The 24,524-nt window shown below is 30.6% G+C and overlaps 2 pseudogenes; one reads left to right on the forward strand and one right to left on the reverse strand.

Moving 5' to 3' along the window:
* Window positions 1-17,833: 17,833 nt before the first annotated feature.
* On the forward strand, window positions 17,834-18,651 carry LOC147907482 (uncharacterized; annotated as a pseudogene).
* Window positions 18,652-22,288: 3,637 nt separating this feature from the next.
* LOC147907483 (uncharacterized) lies at window positions 22,289-23,809 on the reverse strand (annotated as a pseudogene).
* Between the last annotated feature and the right edge of the window lie 715 nt (window positions 23,810-24,524).

Here is a 24,524-nt window from a genome sequence, read left to right on the forward strand (position 1 = left end):
TCTCAAGAATGATTCAATATGCAGATTGATTCAATATGCAGATGACGAGTGTTTTTTCGTCAAAATCCCCATTAGAAGAAAGTTTGAGCAGAATTGAAAATGTGATGTAGAAGGTTTCTGATGTGCTGGATGGAATTGGACTTACCATGTAAAAAAACTAAATTGTGTATATTTAGTAAAGATAACAAAGCGTTGAAAATTCGGATTAGGCAATTAACACTATTAACTATCGAGAAAGACGTACTTCATCAACATCAGAGGGATAAAAATTGTTAACTCATATAAGATAAAGTTTCTCGGAATATATTAATTACATTAAAAATCGATGTATATGTCTTGCGAATTATTAAATGCATCAGTTATATATAGTGGGTTGACTCACGGCTGTTGAGAATGATCTATCATGCCCTAATTAGATCCAGACTGGAATATGGAGGATTTTTGCTACATAATCTATCCAACAAATTATCATCACAATTTGATAAAATTCAGTATCAGGCTTTGAGATCAGTTATGGAGTATGGACAGAGCACATTAACGTTATTTTGAGTGAAGCTAAGAAACTTCCTATTTCACTAAGATATTAGTATTTATACAGAAATTTTTTTACTAGGTTAGCAACGGATACGAGAAATCAACTGCTAGATGCGCTTGAAGCGCTAAGAAAGCGTATTAAAGATGCTACAATAATACACCGGATTGGTCAGTGTCTAATGTTGCTATCGTATGCGGTTGTGGAGAGTAAAAAGCATTTTCTTCTCAGTCATGATGTTGTTTGCCCGCTATGTTTTTCTGTTCCGTATGAGACATTGTTACTGTACTGCCCTAAAGATAATTTTGAAAACTTTTTGATGGACGTAGTTATGACACTAATGCCATTTTCCATGAAGTGTTTAAGGAAAAGATTAATTCAGCAATGCGTTTATTCATAGACGAGTCCCGTGCGGATTCCAATATGCTGGTTTTGGGGTGACGACGGATTGCTTGTTGAGAAATATAGATGCGTCGGTTTTGTCTCATCTTATTGTGTCGAAGCTATGGCAATTCTTACAGCCCTGGAACTGGAAGAAGTATAAATAGCCTAGGCTAGCTGTTTTCCCCGATTCTAAATCGGTTCTTAGTACGGTCGGCGCATATTTTAATCATTGTAATACTTCACATCTTATATTGAACATCAAAGTTAAAATCTTGTATCTGGTTAGAAACAAGAGCATAAAGGCTTAATGGAAAAAATTTATATGGATACCCAATCATATAGGGATTATGGGGAATGAACGGGCGGAGAGGTTAGCTAAAGATGCTATAAGGGTAAGTCAATAAGTTTTTAGAAAAACATAGTAAAACACATTTTTTTTGATCGATTCATTTTTATTTCTCAACATAGTCTCCTTTCAGTTCGATACACTTGATCCAATGATTTTTCAATTTTTTCAAACCGTCCGAATAAAATAATTTGTCCAACCCTTCAAGCCTCTGTTTCGGCGATGAGCTGCTCTCTGATGATGAATCTCTTTTCTACGAACCATTTCTTCAGGTTTGGAAACAGGAAATAGTTGCAGGAGGCTAAATCTAGGCGAATATGCTGGATGGGGAAGCAATTCGTAGCGGAATTCATTGAATTTGGCCATCGGTGCACCGGGCACGTGTGAACTCGTGCATTGTCTTGATGGAAGAGCACTTTCTTCTTCGCCAAACGGGGATATTTTTTCTTTAAAATATTGAAACGATCCAATAAGGCAGCGTAGTAATCGCTATTAACCCTTTGCTTCGACGGAAGATAATCGATATGAATTATACATGCATCCCAAAAAACTGGCCGTCACCTTTCCGGCCGATTTCACGGTCTTCGCCTTCTTCGGAACTAGTTCACTCGGTGAAGTCCATTGTTTTGACTGTTCCTTCGTCTCGGGTATGAAGTAATAGATCCATGTTTCGTCCACAGTAATGAATCGACGCAGAAATTCATCTTTTTTATGTTGAAACATCTCCAAACATTGTTTTAAAATTGTCACATGGTTGCGCTTATGGTCCACAGTGAGCAAACGCGGCATCCATCTTACCGATAGCTTTTTCATATCCAATTGTTCCTGCAAAATTGAAATCACTGTGCCATGTGATATGCCTGTGGCCTCAACAAGCTCGTGCACTTTCACTCGTCGATCAGTCAAAATAATATCGTGGATTTTATTGATGATTTCTGGCATAGTAGCCTCAATTGGACGTCCCGAACGAGGTGCATCACATGTGAATGTATAACCACGTTTAAATTCATTCATCCAATTGTATATAGTCGCAAACGCTGGTGCAGATGTGCTATGAACATTATCCAACTCGCCTTTGATTTCTTTCAGCGTTAAACCTTTCATATGTAGATGTTTGATCACTGCACGGAACTCATTTTTTTCTATTTTGCAAAAAGTACAAAGGTTATTCGCTTTAATTATATATAGAAATGAAACCACGCTATGAATTCCGCTCAAAATTTGACAGTAATCAGTTGAAAGATACTACTTGTCAAAAAATAATGTGACATGACATGAGTGTTCTCTGACTGATTTTTTAAGAACTTATTGACTTACCCTCGTATTAGTTCTGGAAGCGATACGCTGTTAGGGATTCCGACAGCTGAATTCTCGAATCTGTGGGAGAAGTGGATGTACAATAAATTGGCTGGGTGGGCCATGAGTGAGTTGACGCGAGGTACAAATTATTGTAATAGTTATCTGTCGGAATCTAGACACTTGGTTCAGAAATTATAGCGTTAAAAGAAGGACAATCGCTTCTATCAACAAGATCAGATTATACGGCCTTGAGGGCAAGTTTATATTGATTCCGCAAAATTGATTTGTCACTGTGCGTTAGAGATGTGGAGTGAGCGAAACCTCGAATCATGTGTTGGGAGTGTATCGCTTTTACGGAACAGAGAATTGCGCTTCGAGAGTCTTTAGTCGGGAAACGGAGGTTTTTCTTCACCCTGTCGAGTATCTCATGGCAACAATAGATGAGAACATAATCTATGCTTCGAACTCATTTATTTGCTCAATTGATAAATACATATCAGGCCTTTAAGTTAGTCATATAGTTTAGTTTAATTTAATTTAGGCTTTAATTTAATGTAATTTAATTTAAATAAAAGTTTTTTCGCAATAAGTTTATTACAGTTTTTTAAGATTAATTTGGGGAATTTTGGGGGGATTATTAACATTTCAGATCAATTCCGTTAATGTCGACAACCATATCGATACGTAATTATCATTTCTGAAATTAATTCATTCGTTTGAAAAATATATATATTAGTTCAACATCTTAATACTTAGACCGTAGTGGCGCTTCGGATTTAAAGTAATGTTATTAAATAAAAGTGTTTAATTGGCGCGCTTGTACCTTGGCGAGTTTATAAAAGAAATTGAAGCCATTTGATCTCATTAAGCGTCTAAGATGTTTTGCTTACTCATAATGCGTTACTTCAAGTTTTTTATTCTAATTTTACGCTGGTTGTAAAATGCGTGGACAATTTTTTCTGTTCTTTAAATATATATATTACCATTTTGGTTACCATGTCAATAATCTCAAACTATGGATAAAATTTCGTAAATCTATTATTAAGAATAATTTACAAATAAGATTCTTCAAATATTGTATTAATAATAAGATCATTCTACAATATTTACAGAAATTGATAAATTCCAATATTGATTTGTTTCATTATCTAAACATAAATTTATCCGTTATAAAGAATCATTCATAAAATATTATATTTAGAACTTAATGATGCGCATAGAAAAAATCATGCTAACAAAATGCATCTTTTCTATCTTGTAGGCAGCTTATCGCGACTTTTACCAACAGAGATTTGTGATAAATTTTTGAACACTCAAGGAAAATCTTGTTACTTTTTCTATATTAAAGATAAGAGACGTCTAGATGCTAAAATAAACTCTTTAATAAAAAAAGGAAACAAGATCATATGAATATTAAACCTATTTTGATTTCATCGAAGGCATACGTATCGACAAACCAAACTTGTCCAGTGGTTATACACCCTGACTCTTTTCCTCTCTCTAATATGCCTCTTACATTATCTGCAATCCGCAAACAATGGTTCATTGTCGTTTGTGGATATTCTTGTCTGAGTTCAATGCTTTTTGCAGTTGGGTGAAAATTTTGCCTTGCTCACAACCAATAAAAGAAACATTGTGTTTGATTGCATTAAAAGCATTGAGTATAGTGTGCGTAACTTACCCATAGATAAAAGGATCGCTATCACGAACCACTCTATACTCATCCTTAATAATATAGTTTCTACTCCGATTAATTTATCTCCTACTAAAGAGATTACTAGAATTGAAGAAGAGTACCAAAAAATTTTTATCTTCTTATCTCAACATCACCTTTATTCGTGCTGACAAAGGCAATGTAACTGTTGTGTTAGACAAAAATTTTTATCTCAGCAATGTTAACAATATGTTGAATGACAGAGAGACTTATACAGTGATAAAAAAAGATCACCAAGAAACTCACATCTCTCAGGGCTTTGCTCTTAAGGTGAAAAACTTGCAATTATATCGATGGCTCGAAATATAAATATTTATACAGCGATGGGATTCTTCCCAAGGCACTTCCTAAAATTCATAAACAAAATTGCCCTTTTAGGATCATTGTTTCATCTATTGACAATCTGTTACATGTTTTAGCATCCTTTTTACAAAATATATTATATGATTCTCTTCCGAAAGCTGAGAGTCATATTAAAGATAGTTTTTAGCTAGTTGATAAATTGAAAGGAATTTACTTCAATGATAATTACAAATTAATTTCTGTAGATGTGATATCTCTTTTTACAAATATACCAATAGACTTGACAGTAGATTGTATTAATAATACTTTGACTTATATTTCAAAAAAATGTGGACTTCCAAAAATAAAATTTCTGACTGCAATTAGTTTTGTTCTCGATTCGACTTTTTTTTATTTGACAATATTATTTATAAAATTAAAATTTTGGTACGTTCATGCTTTCCACTGTCTCTCATCGGACTTGGTAATGCAAAGACTGGAAAGGTCCGCTGATGTTGTTTAGAGACAATGTACTTTTTTATTATTAATATGTCAACGACTTATGCGCGGGGGTTTCGGTTTCTAAGATAGATTCTTTTCTCAACGCGTTCAATTCGTTTCATCCTCGTCTACAATTTATCATGGAAGTCGGGGATGATTGGTTAAATTTTCTGAATGTTTCTATTATCATTAAAGACAATCATTTAATGTTTGATTGGTATCATAAACCCACATTTTCAGGATTTTTAAATTTTTTCTCTATACCATCCGATGTCCCAAAAGAAAGGCATAATTTTTAATTTAGTAGATAGAGTTCTATTGTTGTCGGATTCAATTTTTCATAATAATATTAAAAAAAATATTACTCTTATCATAAATATTTTGATAGAAAACGATTTTCCACTTAAATTCATTTTTGATAATAGAATCAAGGATATCACTCGGAAAAAGACATCTAAAACTAATAATTTAGTGAATAATAAAGAATCTATTAATCCATCTTGGTTCACTATGCCTTATGTATCGATTTTAACAGAAAAATTCAAACAATTCAATAGAAATGATATCAAGGTCTCTTATTATAATACAAACAAATTAAAGAAATTTATCAAAGTACATAAAAATCTTTTGGACTCTTTCGCGAAGTCTCATGTTGTTTATAAGATAAACTGCAATGACTGTGTGCATCTTACGTGGGACAAATGGGAAGAAAGCTGAAAACTCGGATTTCAGAACATCAAAATCATATATGTTGGAATACCGGCTCTAAATCGGTAATAACGGATCATCAATCGCAATTGGGTCATGATTTTGATTGAAGTAATATTCAAATCTTGGATGAAGAATCGATTTACAATAAGCGCCTTGTCTCAGAGATACTTAACATTAAAAAACAGAATAATAGTCTTAATCTACAAACAGACACAGAAGGTCATCACAAATTATACATTTCAATAATAAACAATATTTGCATTGCCAAGATTTATCGCAGTATAGTCGAATCCGTCGAGAATGTTAGACGTTTTTCGCTGCTTTTTATTTTATTTTTTATACATTGGACGTTACACGCCTATAATGTGATATTCATTTTTTCATCGCTTTTAACATCGAAATTTAACGTTTTTTTTTTATAAGACTAACATAGTTTTTCTCAATAATCGGACTATGAGATGAGTTTTTACCAAAGAGATGCTTGCGCTAAAAAAAATTTTAATTTTGATAACTTATAACGTTTCTTTGTTTCTTTATGTTTTCTCTAGAACAGTGCTCGGAATTAGTTGATCATTTCGGGCAAATTTCTGAGGCGACCCCCACTACCACTCGGCGGCCGAGTCCACGTGACGCTGTGCCCCAGGAGCGTAATAAAAAGTATGCTGGCAGCATATCTTCATGCTGCCAAATGCTGGTAAATATCATTAAAATATTTTCTTTCCTACATGATTTTTATTTCAATATTTAAATTTTTTATTATTAACATTTTATGTTTATATTCTACAATAATATAGTAAGCAATTATTATAATACTGTAATTACGACGTAATTACAGTATTATAATAATTGCTTACTATTATATATTATTGCTTATTATATTATTGTAGAATATACATATAATATGTTAATAATAAAAAATTTAAATATTAAAATAAAAATCATGTAGGAAAGAAAATATTTTAATGATATTTGTCAGAAGATATGCTCCCAGCATACTTTTTATATCGCGACGCTCCTGGGGCACAGCGTCACGTGGACTTGGCCGCCGAGTCTCGAGTGGTAGTGAGGATCGCCTCAGAATTCTGTTTGAAATGAGCAACTAATTCCGAGAATAACGAGAAATTTTCGCAATTGGTCAACCAATCGTTTGACGAGCAATTTTCCATTTTCTCTGTTTTAACTCTCATCTAATTGTATATAACGAAACAGTCGCTTTCTTAATTTTTGAATAATGTATTATATACTATGTCTGGTAATAAAAAAATTTTTTATACATTTGAAGAGGGCCTAAATATAAGGTCGAAACATATATGTAATTGTATTCTAGCGTTTTAACTTTTGTATTTTCTATAGTTTGATTTATTATTTCTATCTTTAATTATTATTTCTATCTTTAATTATGTTAAACGAATAATGGAATTTTATTAAATTTTTTGACTCTTATTAGCCTTTTATATCTCATTGTTGGATATTAAATATTAAATTTAGTAGGACTATACATGTAGGAACGCAACTCATAGGAAGTAAATAATCTAGTTGGATTAAGTGCTTGTATAATTCTGCATGAATTTATATACGAATTGTTAAATTGCTGTTCAATTTAACTCGTGTGATATTAGTAAAGTTTACGTTTCAAGATCGAAAAATCATTTCGACATGCTTTTTAGCGCAATTAAAGAACTACATATATAGTATATATAGTATTCATACATATTATATACAGGGTGTTTCAGAAATAATTGGCCAAACTTTAAGAGCATATTCCACTCATTGTAAGGATGAAAAAAAAGTATAAACATGGGTTCGGAACTGCTTCCTTTTTAAGTTATAAATATTTCTTATTTAATTGTATGTATTTACGTTGGACGATATGTCTCCCTTTAACATTTCATGAATTGTACTTTCATTCACCTTATAAAATAAACAAAGAATTATTAGATAGATCTGTATGGAATTGGAATCAGTCTTTATTTAATTTTTTAAGAGTGAAAATAGTATTCATCAACATGGCAGCTTATTCTAACATCTAATTGGCAGATATCCACTATATGTACGGCCAAGCTAAGGGAAATTGCGGAGAAGCTCAACATCTCTATCAACAAATCTTTCCTCAAAGACGATGCCCTGCTATAAATACCTTCAGTTCATCGTCGACTTAGGGAAACAGGATCTTTCTTACTCAATACAGTTAATTGAGGATGAAACAGAATCATTCGAGCAGTTACAATCGAAGAGCAAGTGATTAGATAAGTCACAGAAAATCCAAGACTTAGTACGAGACAGATTACATTAGAAATACAAAACGTTTCTTTTTCAATTGTATGGAGAATATTAAATGAAGTTCTTTTGCATTCTTATCACATACAATGAGTACAAGCTCTCTTACCAGCGGATTATCCATCACGAGTATTTTTGCTGTGTATTTGTAACAGTGTACTTTTCTCAATTTTGAAGTGTTGATACTTTTCACGGACGAAGCAAATTTTTCGCAGAATATAATATATAACAAATTATAATAATTATCTATGGTACATACAAAAATCCGCATGGTATTATTGAATCTCAGTATCAGCATAAGTTTTCGTGCAATGTATAGGCTGGTATTATTGGAGATTTCCTTCTTGTATCGATTTTTCTGCCACTTAATGGTAACAACTACAGATAATTTTAGGAAATGCAACTCCCTCTAATATTAGAAGACGTTTCATTACGCAATCAAATGTTGTTCATGCATAATGGAGTTCCAGCACATTTCAGTCGCACTGCTCGAGAGTTTCTAAATAATAATTACATCAATATCAGATAGATTGGTAGAGGGAGATCCATTGCTTGCTCTGTATGTTCTTCCAATTTGAATCCTTTGGATTTTTATTTATGAGAAGATCTTAAGATCTTCATGTATGATATTATTCCTGTTGCTACTATAGAAGTACTCCGAAATCGTATTATCGCTGCGTATTAAAAAATACGAAATACTCCAAGAATTTTTGAACATCTTCAACAATCTATGCGACGTCAATGCGAAGCATGCATTGATGCGGAAAGAAATTATTTCCAGCAATTTTTGTAATAAAAATATAGATATAAGTAAAAAATAAATATAAGTAAAATAAAAAATAGATACAAATATAAAATAAAATATAGATATAAGTATATAAAATAAAATATAAATGTAAGTATAAAATAAAAAAATGTTTATAATTTGGAAAGGAAGCATTTCCAAACTCATGTTTACATGACTTTTTTTCATCCTTACAATGAGTGGAAAATGCTTCTAAAGTTTGGTTAACGATTTCTGAAACATCCTGTACAGGATGATTTTAACATATTTCACCCATCGTGAGCAGGTAGAGTGAATCGAACCGAGTCGAAAAGTCATCTACCATTTTGCAGTTTAAGCAATAATTAACGAGATATTAATTACTAAAAATTGTCAAATATTGATATTGAATAATTTTTTACACAAATACTATCAACTTTATAAATACACTACAAGAGACAAAAATCATTTATTTTCTTCTCATAGAACTCTGAAAATTTTTCAGAATTTTTTATCAACTTTTTAGTACTGCATTTTCTTATTTTTACCAAAATAAAATTTATTACTTTAATATTATATCATTGTTTATAATGTCATTATTCAATTATTGATATGATTTCTTTCCTTTATGGTTTTTCCAACATTTAATTTTTTTTTTATTGTGATTAATTTATAATTTTTATTGTGGTCTAAGTGGTTGAAGAGGACTGAGTTAAGTCGAAACGCTCTATATAGAATTTTTTTTAATTTCTAATTTTTTTTAATGATTTTAATGTATTAATAAATTATCGTAATAAATTATCATATATAACTTATTTTTGCTCGATCGACCTGTCTTCCAATCTTCTTATTCTAATTATAACAGATTATTTCTTATATTTAAATCAAGTATACGTACAATTTCAACAAATTGACTTTAGAATCTGAAATTACATTAAAAACGTAAATTGTTATTGTTAACGACAATTATTCTAAAATAGTAACCAAATTAATAATTTTTTATTATAAATTTAAAGTAAAAAGGTAACTATTTTGATTTTTAAAAAATACGTTAACATACTTTTTCATTACATTTTTTGGGAGCAACTTTAGAAATAAATTTAATTGTTATATTATGCCTAATAAAAAAAAAATTATTTATTATAAACAAATTTGTGTTGCTTTTTAGCAATAAATGAGCAACAAATATTAGTTTGATTCTGTCCACTTTGTTCTGCTAACTTATAAGACGTTGACATTTCTGCACGCAAGGCATGATGTGAGGACAATATAAGTCCTCACGAATTGTTATCTACTGTAGGATATGTATATTTTAAATGTTTACACATTTATTGATCAAATTATGACTTTTTATATTACTACATATTTTTCAAATAATAATAATGAGAGAAATAATGATTTTAATAGGATCGAATTAGAATTACATGTGTATTTAAATAATAACTAGTATGTAAATTGCATAATATTTAATAATTGCATTTGCTAGTATCGTCAACAATTTTTATAGATTAAATCATTATTCAGAAAATTTTATGTAGAATTTTTTAATACTTTTTTAATGATCCTACTTGCAGAAAAAAAAAATCTAAGGAAGGATCTGCGTTTCTCTTCCAGTTTGGATGATCCAATCGGCGCATGTGCGCATCGATTGTAGAAAGTTTGTACTAGTCTGTAGAGAACTGTGCTTTTGACGCTATGTCTTCCCTGAATACTTTCTTGTATGTTTAATTTTACTCATAATAACAAATATCGTAATTATAACTTCTTTTTAAAAATATATGGCCAAATTTTAGTGGCGGAATTATAAATGTGTATGTACAGTTAACGTGAGTGACATGAAAGATTACAATTTTGTTTTATTTATTTCTCGAAATATGTACAAATTATAAAAAGTACTATCGGCTATGGCAAAGTTTTTGGCAACCATAAAGGCAATAATTACGCGTTTGGTATTTGCATCGCATGGTTTCATCGCTATTTGGCAGGTAACGACTTTCAAAAGAAATCCGTATTTTTGGTACCTGAGCTGCCCTATCTTGTTGCTGTTCTTCGAGGGTATTTTCACGCTCACTATAAAAGAAAACCAGGAATGGAAATGGTATGTGAGTTGTCGTAAATATTGTTATGCTTTCAAAAGTTTTTTAATTATGTAAAGTATAATGAAATTAAAAATTGTTAAATAACTTTAATTTTGAAAAAATTGAAAAGACAATTAAGGTACAGATTTTTAACTAATTATTTTCTATTTATAAGTATACATACAGAGAACTAAAAAGATAATATAATTTTTTAGATAATTTTAAATAGATTTTATACTAATAGAATTTTATATAATCTTTCAAATTCCTGAATTAATTAGATATTTATAATTTAAAACTATGAATTATTTCAACAATTATATAAACAGTATACTAGAATTAATATATAGTCTTTTTAATTCATAATTACAACAAAATATTGTACAAGCTTTTTATATTTCTACATTCAATTCTTTTTGAAACTATAATTATCATTAATTAGTTATAGTTATAGTACTGAAGTATTTATTTCATGACATAATTATTTTATAAATTATAAGATTTGTTATTTATGAAAGGACAAAAAATTATTCGCACAAAAATGATATATTACAGCATTATTATGTCAAACAATTTATATAAGAAAATATTATTATAAAGTAGACAAGGTAAATATCCCTTAAATATTGACATAGTGCTCGTAAAGTGACTAACCTGAATCGAAAAGTTCTCTACTATTTTGCAAATTTTACAATTATTTTTGATTATTCAATGAATAGAGAGTATGAAGTTGACGTACAAGACAATTTTAATCTTTAAAATCTAAAAGTTCTTTAAGAAACATCTTTAAAATATTTCATAAAAAACTTTGAAAAATAAGGATGTCTTATGCGTCAATTTTACCAACTTAATTAACAGAAAGACACTCTACATAACTTAATTTTATTTATTTGACGATTATTTTGGGAGATACGTTAATACATAACTGAATGCACACGAAAATAGCTGCAAAAGCAAAAATAAAGTTAAATTTTATTATTTCTTACTATACCATTATTTAATTAGCATTTCATCTATAGAAAATAGTATAGAAAATCAGTATAGAAAATATTATAATTACAAAATTGCGTTAAAAACAGTTTCCTCATTGCAAAAATTAATATAAAGGTAAAAAGGGCGTGTATGTTGTGAAATCGTTTGTCATTTTGACAAACGGAAATTAGAGCATTAGTAACATGAGCCGTTGAGTTAGAATAGGATATATGAGTTAGGTATACGAGCAAGCATATCAAAAATTATTGACATCTGCGAAGAAGCAAACCGTGACCTGTTTCCATTTACCTATAATTCATCAATCAATCGAATTAGATGTAGCACAGAACACCTTTACATTATATGAGGCCTTCTACGTCAAATAAGGCACTTTTGAAACATCATCATTTTTTTTTTAAATTTACTGACATATTTTACAAATAAAAATATGAGATACAAAAAAATTTGAGATTTTTTTGTGAAGTTATTTACTCTTGTAAATCGCAGAAATTCATAAAAAAACGTCACTCATGCGAATATTCAAATTATTATATCGTCGAAACCATTAGTCATACAAAAAATGCAAAAAGTCGATTTTAAAGACTTAAATTGTTCATAGGTTATTTTTAATTTACTATTTTTAAATAAATAAATTATTTTTTATTTGTTTATAATTTTTATTAATATTTTTTATGATAAACTCACCAGTTTTCTAAAAATATCATCATATTCCCACTTTAATTATGAAGTAATCCTGCAAATTTCAAAATGGAACTCGAATGGACTTATATAAATAAGAAATTCTGTTGTGACGGCGCGGTTTCGCATATATGCAGGACATAGTTTATAGGGATAGTATAGGAACAATAGATTGTATGATTTTAATGTAAATGCCGAATGGCACTTTTTCGCCACGTTACATGGAAAAGGATTTTGCAACGGTTTAGGAGATACAATAAAAGAATTAGCAGTAAAGGCCAGTTTGCAGAATGTAAATAACCCTATAAATACCACTGACAAATTTTTTGTGGGTTAACAAAACGTTGAAAATGTTAAATTAATACAACATTTTTTTCAATTCAAGAATATAAAATAAAAACTCGTGAACTTCATAAACGTTTTGAGAAAGCCAAGATGATTTCCGATATCTTAATGTACTATTCATTTATTCCAAAACATAAGGGCAAAATTGAAATGAAAATCACATCATTAGCTACTACGTTAACTTTTGTGAATGTATGCAAAAAAAAATGCATTTGATTCACTAATTTAAGTATTATGCCTTTTTTATTTAACCTATTGTTCCTGTACTATCCCTGTAAACTACGTCCTGCATGTATGCATATATGCGCCGTCACACAACAAAATTTTTTATCTATACAGTCCATTCGAGTTTCATTTTGAAATTTGTAGGATTACTTCATAATTGAAATATAATGATATTTTTAGAAACCGGTGAGTTGATGATAAAAAATGTTAATGAAAATTATAAACAAATTGAAAATAATTTATATAAAAATTGTAGATTAAAAGTAATTTGTCCATAAAACAATTTAAAATCTTTAAAAGTCTCTTGCACTAATGGTTTCGACGATATAATAATTTGAATATTCGTATAAGTGACATTTTTTTATGAATTTCTGCAAGCGTGAATAACTTCATAAAAAAATCTCAAATTTTTTTCGCGAAACACGTGTCTCATATTTTTATCTATAGAATATGTCAGCAAATTAAAAAAAATAAAAGATAAGATCCGTGTAAATGAACAGCATATATATGATAGAGAGCCAATGATCGGTCAAAGTTAAATGTTATGAATACAATATATATTCTTAATTTAAATTTAATTATCTCAGACTATGCGCCGAAATAAACATTAACCACAATCGGTCTGAGACACTAATAATATAAATATGAAGAGGAACCAAAACATTCAACATTCTTATATATGAAATAACCCCCCCCCCTCCCCCTAAATTAATTCTGTAAAGAACTTATTGCGAAAAATATTACCTCAGCCAGAATTCGATTTAATTAAAAAGAAAATTAAAATGATGATGTTTCAAAAGTGCCCCATTTGACGTGGAATTCCTCATATACTAGCGCTCAAAAGTCTTATGACAATATTTTTCAAAATTACTTTATCATTTGGTATGTTACATATATCACGTATTTACATATTATATAAAATTAACTATAAACAAAAAATATTGTAAACTAACTTTCAATATTAAAATTAATGAGTCAATTGAACAAATTTCTGAGCACAGTCGTAAGACTTGTGAAGTAAAACTTGTAAGAATTTATGATATTCTAATTTTATGCGTATATATCGTAAGACGTGATGATTCGTAAATATCTACGATTTCTTTTAAATTTTATGAGAAATCTGAAGAAATCTACGATTTCTTTTACTAGTAAGAAGCTGTTTGTACAAATATTGTATAAAGATATAAGCACTTAAAAATCCTTACAAGAATATATTACAAACCTTACGATTCTGTTTAGAATTTAGATATAAGTATTATAAACAGTAAAAATTAACTTTTTCTTATATGAAAATTTAAAGCGATGTTTAGGATCATTATCTTGTTAAAAAATTCAATTTTGAGACGTTTTTTTTTGCATTGTAGCATAGCAAGGTAGCATATGTGTACCATTCTGGAGGATATTTAGTATGGTTAGCATGGCGGGCGTGAGGATTGGAGTCTTGGCTCCTATTCGATTAACGAATTATAATTACTTTTAAATTTCTTTCGTCTCTGGTTATTAGTCTTTGTTATATCTTGAGTATGGGCAAAGTTGTGGCAAACACGTATTGGAGAGAATAAACTTTCCGTATTAACTAACACATTTACTTTAATTCTATTTACAACTTTTATTTCCGATTAACAGTGGTATTTTGGATTTTGACAATGTTTTTATCAAAATTAAAATTATATTTTATAGTCTCGTTATTTTTTTTATTATTCATTCACTTTCGAAGCGTTACTCAGCATTATATGCTCCCGGTCTCGGACTTATTGACGCGCACGTACATATGTGATATTTGACGCCTGAGCCGATAGGTGTTATATTAAAAAAAACATAAAGAAAAAAATGTAAGAAAACTATGTAAAAAAAAAATACAAAAAGCAGTCTATTTTGCGCGAGGCGTGAAGATCGATCTATTCGGAACGCATACAAAGTATGATTTATATCGAGAAAAGCGAGAAGCATTTTATGTTGCATGAAACTGAAGAAGAATCTAATTAGCAACATTTTCTTCTCATAAATTTTATAGTGATATTACTGAGGACGGGAATTGCCTTAATTTTGGTCAATCCTATTTCTCGCTCATTTATTCATATATTATTTAATTTTCCGTAACTAAATTTGTGTAAACGTAACCAATAAGAACCAGAATTAAATATCTATAACAATCGAAAGTGGATTTTTAATACTTAAATAATTTAATGTGAATTATACATACTTTATACGTATACATGTATATATATTATTATAGGTGTACAAATAAGTTTCCGCCGTTTTTTATCAAAAATTAAGCATTTATTGTGAAAGAATGATAATGTTTTATTGATGTAAGTCAAAATGTAAGTGCAAATTCTTTTTGCGTTTGGCATGAATCTTCATTCAATAATGCTTCCAATTCCGCGTCTTCGTACACTTTCGGCCTTCTGCTACGTTCTTTGCCTTCGACGTCAAAGTCACCGTTCTTAAATTTTTGAAACTATTCACGACAACTTCTCTTACTTAAGGCAGCCTCACCATATGCTTCTACATGCAATCGATAAGCCTCAGCTGCAGATTTCTTCAAATTAAAGAAGTAAATAAAAAGTTCCCGCAAATGACGCTTATTCGGCTCAAAACTCGGCATTTTCGCACAAAAAAATATATGATGCTGATACAAAATCGCTAGTATTTCAAAGTTATGTTGACAGATGTCCAACCTTACAATATAATGTTTTACATCAGACAATTTTAACCATAGCTTGCTAGTGGTGCCGTCTTTTGTCAAACGGCGGAAACTTATTTGTACATCTAACACTTTGTATATATACTATTTGTCATTCGAACTGCGCGCTGAATTGATTTTCGAATTTATAAACGCAATTAAACTGTAATAATATCATAAAATAAATTAAATTATAACAATAATTATATTAGGACTAAACAATAAGATTGGAAACAAGACGTTTATGTTAAATAACATTACTTTAAATACGAAGCGCCGGTCTGAGTGTTGAGATGTTGAATTCAACATATATATTCATATAAATGAATTAATTTTAGAAATGATAATTACGTGCCGATATGGTTGGTTGCTAAGGTCTCGGTAGTCTAAAGACTCAGGACGCTTGCACGGAATGCAAGAGATCCGGGTTCGACTCTCAGCCGAGGCAATATTTTTCGCAATAAGTTTATTACAGTTTTTTAAGATTAATTTGGAAAATTTGCGGGGATTATTAATATTTCAGATTGATTGAAAGTCCGACAACCATATCGGCACGTAATTATCATTTCTGAAATTAATTCATTTATATGAATATATGTATTAATTCAATATCTCAACACTCAGACCATAGTGGCGCTTCGTATTTAATGTATATTAGGACTGTCGAATTTGAAAAATACAAAAAGATAAATATAATAGGCTAATGAGAGTCAGCAATGATAAACGGCACAATTATTTAGTGAACAATCAGTACTCGGATATTGAATTGATGTCTTCTTTATTTTGAACGTTTCGACTCTCTTTGGAGTCTTCCTTAGCAAGAATAATACAAGTATAATTAGCTCACATGTCCATAATCTCTAAGTCACTCGCAAATTGACAAAAATGTAGCGTTGTCAAACTGACATTTTTTTAAAAACCAATCTTATTAAAGTGATATATATGTAAACAATTCAAATGCCTTACCATCACGGAACATAAAGCATTGCACTGAAGTTTTGTTGAACATATTAAAACTTAAAAAGTAGAATTGTTAAAATCAAATATAAAGATCAGACATTTTTAGAACACACGTCTGTGTACGACGACGTGTCACTCAGATATTAACTATTCTCGAAGTAAGAAGTCACATAGTAAACATTAAGGCAAATTTGCAAATATGACGAACAAAATACATGTATATAATTGTTAATTCATTCCGATGAAAACCGCAATAAATTATTATATAAGAATTAAAAACTGTCAAAATTATTAAAATTGTAAAATAAAGAATTACATAATAAAAAGAAAAAGCAGAAGAAATTTAATATAAAACATATCTCGTTAAAATTGTTACATTTTCGTCAACCAATAAAACTTTGTCAAAATAAATTAATAAACTATAAATCTAAAAAGGTTTCTAAGTTTAGTCAGGAGAAATTTTCAAGCATCGTTACATAAGTATGTTGCAGACCTTCTGAACGTAAAATAATAAATTAATTACCATTCCTTTGCATATGTATAAATGCCATTTCCGAAATCAATCTTTTGTTCAAAAATTTCTCCTTATCTAAAATTTGAACGTTCTTTCAATCGAACAAATCTTATAAACCTTACAACAAATCTTATAAACCACATTTTTATTATCAAATTTTGAAAGAGCGTTCTTTTTGTACATTTATGAATCTATTTAATTTGTTATCGCTGAAAAACGCTAATTTTAGTGTCTTTACAAATTGACGAAAATTTCTCTAACGTAGAATCAATATATGGTAACAAAAAACATAATAAATTAAGGGGGGAAACCACAGTAAAAGTTTGAAAAAATCGAAAAAATGTTTTTTCGCTTATAAGGTGCTTTAGGGTCTTAAGAATAACATACCAAAAGATGGAGTGCCGCAAATGCAGTCATTGAAATGTTCCAGCGCTCTGAAGCATTGCATGATGTGCAGTATGTAAGTTATGTAGGCGATGGAGACTCGAAAATCTTCAAAGGTGTCACAGATGCTAAACCGAAAACGTGACGATAATTAAAAAGGAATGCGTAGATCACGTACAAAAACGCATGGGCACCCATCTCCGTAATTTGAAGAAACGCACAAAAGGCTTGGGAGGAAAAGGGAAATTGATAGGCAAACTGATCGACGAACTGTCAATATATTTCGGGTTAGCTATTCGTAGAAATTTGCGAATCAGTCGAAAAAATGAAGACAGCTATATGGGCCACATTACTTCACAAAATATCTATGGATAACCATCCCCAACACGACGATTGCCCGACTGGAGAAAATTCATGGTGCTCGTGGCAAAGGGCGAAATCTTCTAACACTTTGGCTACCTATACGCACAAATCACCAATGTCTGATATAGTTTATGAAGCAATTAAGCCAGTTTACGAACAACTCACTACGGATCTTCTCACTCGCTGCATCGGGGGTTTCACTCAAAACAGCAATGAGAGCTTCAATTCGACAGTGTGGGCGATGGCTCCGAAAACTATAAATTCCGGCAAAAGAATCATCATTGCTACGAACATCGCTTCGTGTGTTTTTAATGACGGATTAATATCAATTTTACATATAATCCAGGTCATGGGCATGAAAATTGGTCCAAAAAGTCACGAACTATGCATGGACTTGGATGAGAAACGCATACAGAAAGCGGAACGATCTTTGAGTGAGGGCGCAAAACAAGCCCGCATCGATCTGAAAACAATTCGAAAGGCCAAACAAGAGCAGGAGATAGATGAAGAAGGCCAATTGTATTGCGCAGGCATCGCAGATTAGAGGTATATAAAAATATTATATGATTTTACAGTACTTAAAACTTTAAACGCGTTTTTCTCGAAACCACTTTTTTTAAACTGAGCGGACACATAACTCGAATAAATCTTTACCGATCGGTTTCAAATTTTGACAATATATTCAGAATACCTTTCTCTATGGAAGTGCGTAGAGTTTTTTTTTATATTACATGGTTTTTTTTATCAACAATTTTAGCGTTTTTTTTTGTTAAATTTGCAAGTTTTCCTTAAAACGTGCACCATTTTGCGAAAAATTAATATATCGAAAAAATCCTACGTACTTCCATAGCTATTGATATATAGAACCTAAAAAACTCATTTTTTGTTCCAGGTTAAAAATTAAGGACTCTAGATGTCCGCCCATGTCCCTCCTTCAAAAATAGCGCCATCGGACAAGTGCGGCACAGCCGCCATTTTGTACCAAAAATGTATGAAAAAATTCTTATTTGTACTTCATTCATAATATTATAATGCTTATTTTACAAATTTTTGATTGATCATTTCATTGAGCCAAAAAAAATTCCCGAAAATATACTTACTTTTTCGTGCTCTACTGTGGTTTCCCCCCTTAAATTGACAAGCAATTTTTAATAATTTGATGTTCAATCAGGCATTATATTAGAAAGATATTAAGTAAGTGTATTACACCAAGTGTATTAAGTAAGTATATTAACACTATACTAGACCACTGTATTCGTTTTTATGCATATATGCGATATATGATATATGCATAAAAACATGCGCGCGCGTGTGTGTGTGTATTGTTGGGGTCAAGAAGAGGGAAGTATATCACAGATGCTAGGTCCGAAGGAGGGAATATCGCCGGGGCCCGTGTTAGAGAGAGAAGAGGGGTTTTGTTCCTTCTCTTTTTACATTCTCTTTCTAATCCATTGTCCTCTCTCTCCCACCCATTGTAGGATGCAGTTTTTTCTGTCCCACTCGTTGCGAACTTATACTGACTGACAATCACGTACAACGCCGCTCTTTTAAGCGTCTACAATGAGCAATAGCAGTAGTTATAAGACTATAAGATACATCGGGAGTAAGTTGATTTTTTGATATTGTGCGAGAGCGCACCGCGCGAAAGATTCGAGTGAGAAAACGGCACAAGATTGAGATGATAAGCGACAGTAAAGAGAACTTCGTTTCTTTGTAATTTAACAAAAGAATTTTCTTTAATATGCTCAGTTACAAAGTCAAAAAATATAATTAATTAAATATTAAATTAACAGAATATTAAATGCGGTCACCTTTTCCAAATGATGTTTTGGAATCGCGGTAATGGAAAATCTCGGCGATTTTCTCGGCATTTCTCGAAAGATTCGTTTTATCGCGATTTCACTAAACGGTTAGCACGGCGATTTTACGAAGCGATATAGTAGCAAGACTATGACTCTAAGAACTCTAAGAACTTTAAGAAGTAAGAACTTTTTCGAAGTAAGAAGGAGGACGGCGAGATCGAAGCATTTAATGCTTTCGGCCTGAGCTTTCTTTTTTGGGAAAAATCCAATAAAAATTTGCCACAATCGTAATTATTACGTGGCATTAGGTGTACAAAATTGATTGGCGCTTTGGATTCTTTTCTAACGACGTTCAACGTAACAGTCATGCGCGACAGAAAATCCGTGCGTGGGATTGGTGACAGCGCGTGACGTATTCGTCGGAGCGCGGCGCTCGCGTGCGCGAATTGAATCGTTCTAGAACTTTCGATTGTCCGTTGCCGGTAACGACAACTTGTTTGCGTGTAACGACTTGTTTTTAAAAAGAACAAAGAACACCAAATCGCTGATTTTTATCGAGGATTTAGATCATGCTCGAGATGAAATCACGAGCTCAATTTATGCATGCGTTCAATGACAATTACTGTCGGTCGACTGAAAGAATTCTTACTTTTCTTTTCGAATTACCGATCTCAAACAGATATAATAGGACAAAATAAGTCTGTAAGCAACAAGAGAATAGAACAAAGGAAATGGATTTCAACCATTCACATAAGTAGCATTATAGTGAGGATTCGAAGCTAACTGTAGGCGTGGACGACGCGGGCGTAGGGGGAGAGGAGTACTCGTAGGGACGGGGAAAGGGAGAGAGCAACGCGGAAAAGGTCCCCGTCGGTTTACATAACATTGATATCAATGATTATATCAAATTTAGGCATTGAAAAGAGAGAAATCCAAAATGCTAAATGCAAAAAATGCAAACATTGTGAACCTATATACTACGTTTGCTGTTAAATGCTAAATGATGTCAACACTCAAAATTGATGCTATCAATGCGTTACTTTATTAAAAATATATATATTATCCATATATAACTTTCTCTTATATATTGGGTCATCTAAAAAGTATCCGCAGTTTTTTGTTACTAGATGTGTGTTGATGCTCATATATCTAGTTACAAAATACCGCGGATACTTTTTAGATGACCCAATAGTTAGTTTAAGAACTAGTTAGCTTAAGAATCAAAAAATTAGTATTAAAAAATAGTGAAATCGAAATTAATCCGAACAGAGTTCATAAGAGGTTAGGAGCTTTGATAATAAGTCGTCTCAGGTAAGTTTTCGCGGGTCTTTTTCATATTGTTATCAGGAGTTAAGACAAGCACGACGCTATAATGATAACAAGAACATGTAAATTTATGTTAATTGTATATTAATTATGTTTATTAAGTATTGTGAGAAAAAGTTCGTGACGTTTTTTTTAGTTTAAAATTGTATAGTTATCGCGGATTAAATAAAAAGACTATTTTGACTTTAATTGCTTTTAACTTCGTTAAAAATCGTTATACCGCAATTTAAAAAATAGATTCTTAAAGTTGAAACTTTGCTCTATCAAAAAACACATATGTGAAATAAATATATATATATTGAGTTAAAAAAACGCCACTTTTTTCTACACAAAATATACTATCATAAATAAATAATTTATGAATTTGATAATTTATAAGAATTAACATGGAAAATCTAATAGCTGTGCACGTAACAAAAATTCTCAGAAGATTCAACAAATAATCGCTGACGCTACAAAGTTTTACAAATGTACCAAAAGCATAACATACCACTTTCTGTGTATGGCAACTTGAAAAAAACATGTCGTCTGTTATATTACTGGATACTCATATCAAATCAAAAGTTCAAAATTCCAAAATCATGATTGGTAAAGATTAATGTTTTTTTTTAAGAGTAAAACATTGTGTTTTTAATGCTTTAAACATTCTTTAAATATATTTTAAATAGTATTATAAAAAAATATACTTAAAACATATTAGGAGCTGCACACAATCAAAGAAATAGGAAGCAGAGAACAGAGAATAAGAATTTCAGAAACTATGTATTCCACAATACATGATGATGATAAGTTTTTTTGTTCTTATTTCTCTATTCCTTTGATTGTATGCAAAAGTACTTAAAAGCATTGATAAATGTATTTAAAACATGCTTTTTATTAACTCTGTCAATAATAAATCAGTACTTTTTTCATCATTATTAAAAATTTATCATTATTATTTTGTAAATATGTATTATTTTAGTATTTGGAATAAATTTGAAATATTGAATTTTATGAACAGAAAAATGTAATTATTTAATTAAATGAACAGCTACGCATTATTATATATAACGAAGAATATACTGTAATTGTCATAGCAAACTATTTAAATTGTTCGAAAAGCATTTAAAAATTATATTAATTATATGTGTCTATGTGTGCACAATATTAACAAATATTTGATGATGAATTGAAAACAAGAATATATTCATTCATCAAGAACATTCCAATGTTGGTATTGTTGAAAATTTTCAGTAAATATTAAAAATAATTGTACAATAAAATTACAGATGATGCAATTATATTTAAAAGTAAGAGAAATATTTGTGTCAACATATCACGTAAGAATAACTTTAAATGTGGTAGATCCAGTTGAAACCGAGAGCAAATGGAATCATTCCATTATAAGAAGAACTTACTAAGCAGCTACATCAAACTTTATGTAGCATATGAATGCATACTTAAAATTGTCGAGACAAAATTTTTATTATAATACGTTTATGAATATACACAAATTCTTTATATTGCGATTACCATAAATAAAATTTTTTAACACATAAGTAGGTATAGTAGACCGGTTCTAACCACTATGTGTTAGTGCATATACGTATATGATGTGTATATGAGTGTGCGTGCGTGCGTGCGTTAGGAAGAGGGAAGCGCGTCACCGTGATCCATGGTAGAGAGGAAAAGAAAGTTGTCCTTCTCTCTCTCACCTATTGCTCTTTAATCTATTGTCCTCTCTCTCCTCCCCTTGTAGGATGTAATTCTCTCTCTTCCCGTTGCAGTCTCATACTTATTGTATTATTTGCGCTCTCTTTTTCTCCCGTTGCGCTCTCTCCCACGTTGTCTTTTCTTCTTGCATATGATTTAATTAAATAGATATGGTATTTACGATTTTTAATGACTTAGAAACTAATTATGATAATATTTAGTAACGAATATACTAAGGATAAAATAATTTTTTTTTTAGAAGAAAAGAATATATTTTTTAACATACATTTATTTATCATGTAATGCAATATAATCTAAATCATATACAATTAGTTCACATTCTATAATAGAATTTTTATCATTAATTTTGTACAAAGTGTTTGCAGCATCACTTTTATTAATAATACAATTTTGTCTTAAAAATGACACAAAATATTCAAATTTCTTACTAACACCATGCGTATATTGACTCAGTTCATAGAATACATGTTCAACACATTACTCAAGCTCAAATAAGAAAAGTACAGTTGGTTTCATGTACAAACATGTGCCATTTAATGTTAACTTCATTTAATGTTATTCGTGTCATATATTTTAACAAGTTCTACATTTAGATCTTGAATCGATGATGATGATGGGACTGTTGACTGCATTAATCGCTCGATATCTGCACGCCTCTCGATAAATGCATTCCACATAGCATAGTATGAACATGCAGTTGCCTCGATTATCGCAATTTGCACATGAGATATAAATCCCACAACGATTTCAATATCCAGGAACTTATATGCTGTCGATGTCAATGCATATTTCCTCAAGATACGAGGCTTGAGAAAATGCGCTGTAAAAAAAAGAAAACATGTAAATAGATGTTACAAAAATACATAACGTATAATATGTATAAGCAAATATTTTATAAAATTAAATAAACTTACTGTCTCTGGCACGCCCCATCCTGTTGAATTGGAACATAATAGTTCATTGAGATATTTTATTTTCTTGGAGAACTTATAATTAGCAATAGCTGTCTGAACTCTGTTGAAGCTCTCTGATGCGATAATTGCCCGGAGTTCTTCTTTTAAACAGTGTTCCTTTCCATTTTTTTTTTACACAACCTAAAATGGAGGGGAGATTTTTTTATAAACATTATACTTTGAAGAACAGTTGCGACGTGGTCGAAGGACTAAATTAAGTCATATCATAAGAATGCACTCTAACGATATCGAATTTTTTTTATCTAAAAAATCGATGCCAACGACAATAAAGTCTGTCTTATTTTCTTCTTAAAAATGAATTTTAGACATTGTATCCATTCTGGAATTTTGCTTATTTTCAGAAATATGCGAGTTAATTTTTCACTGTAACTTCTATCTAGCATACGTTAAACTACACAATGACACGTATCACAAGAATGCATTTTGACGATATCAGACCCTTTTTTTATCTTTGGGGATCGATAATAAAGTCTCTGTTTCCATTCCTTTTTCGAAATATTTTTTTTGGCCTATCTTTACGACTGCGATAAAAAATCGTCTCTTCGGAAACACGTTAAGATATGTTGAAACATGTTCAAACATGTTAAAACGTGCAACAAATCAAATGATGTATCTTCCCATATTATATAAAACGAAAAGATTTTCTTCTCTGGGAATTTATTTTATCTGCAATC

Source organism: Acromyrmex echinatior, chromosome 13, assembly GCF_024713525.1.
Source record: "Acromyrmex echinatior isolate Ae372 chromosome 13, ASM2471352v2, whole genome shotgun sequence".
Lineage (NCBI taxonomy): Eukaryota > Metazoa > Arthropoda > Insecta > Hymenoptera > Formicidae > Acromyrmex > Acromyrmex echinatior.